Here is a 1,336-nt window from a genome sequence, read left to right as displayed (position 1 = left end):
TTCCCACAGTCCTGGAGGCTGCAAGTCCCAGGCCCCGGCTCCGCCCGCGCGGTTTCTGGTGAGAGCTCCCTGCTTGGCTTGCCGACCGCCACCTGCTCGCTGTGTCCTCACGCGGCCTTTCCTCCATGCTGTGCCCCTGGCACCTCTTCTTATAAGGACACTAACGCTGTCTGAGGCTCCATTTCCCATGTACAGTCACACTGGGGTTTTCAGGGAGACAAACACTCAGTCCATAGCAGTCTCTAAACATGCCAACCCGCCTTCTGAGGCTACCACTGAATAAAACGTTAGAGCTCCCAAACCCTAGCAAAACAAGAAAACAAAAACCTGTTCGATTCATAAACACTGTGACAAAATGCTGCTTTTTCGTGATGGCTCGTTCTCATAGTAAGTCGATGCTACACAACACCGTTCAAATACTACAGAGACTTGATCCGAGAGAGCCGAACTTAAACCACAGGAGTGATTCTGTGGGGGGCTGGAGAGGCTAGACCCACGCCAGGAAGAGCAGGCAGCACGCAATGACGGCAGAGTCCTCACCTGGGAACTGGCAGGTAACCTGGGAACAGGCTGGGTGCCACTGGGTGGTCTTCCGGGGAAATAGTAATTCAGATACAGAGCGCCCCAGCTGAGAGCTTTGCAAACTGCTTTCCTTTTGATTTAGTTACCATATGGCCACTCAGTAGTCTCAGCTAGATCTGCGCTTTACCACATTCCTTGGAAAATCGGCTCCAGACAATTACACCAGTCCACACAAAAGATAGGTATCTTAGAAGGGAGCCACAACACGTACATTTCCAACCTACTCCTTGAGAATCTGCTCCCCAGCCAACAAACTAGAGGAGAAATGACTTTTTAGGTTTCATCAAAATGGTACTAGCAAGCTGGATGGAAAAGTGCTGCATGTATACGTCTTTAATTACAGCAGTTGCTCCAATCTCCCCTTTTAGTATATCCTCAAGTCAAATGCCAGTTTCATCTTCCCAGAACTCGATTACTCCACTTTTAAAAACTGTGCCTCTGGAGGCCGGCCGAGTGGCGCGTTGGTTAAGAGCTGGCTTGGGACACCAGCTCGGAGCAGCAGGGCCCCGGTTCTGATCCCACATGAGGGCCAGTGACACTGCGCCCTCTACAGCTAAGATGCTGAACAACAGCTCAACCTGGAGCTAAAGGAATAATAAGGGGATGCTATGAACAAATCTATGCCTATGAGTTCAATTAATTAGATTAAATGGATCAATTCCTTAAAAGATACAAACTACCAAGACACACCTGAGAAAAAATAAAATCTATTTTTAAAAGTTAAATATATACATTAAAAAACAAGCCTTCCACA

Source organism: Hipposideros armiger, unplaced genomic scaffold (assembly GCF_001890085.2).
Source record: "Hipposideros armiger isolate ML-2016 unplaced genomic scaffold, ASM189008v1 scaffold_4, whole genome shotgun sequence".
Lineage (NCBI taxonomy): Eukaryota > Metazoa > Chordata > Mammalia > Chiroptera > Hipposideridae > Hipposideros > Hipposideros armiger.
This window is presented reverse-complemented; position numbering follows the sequence as displayed.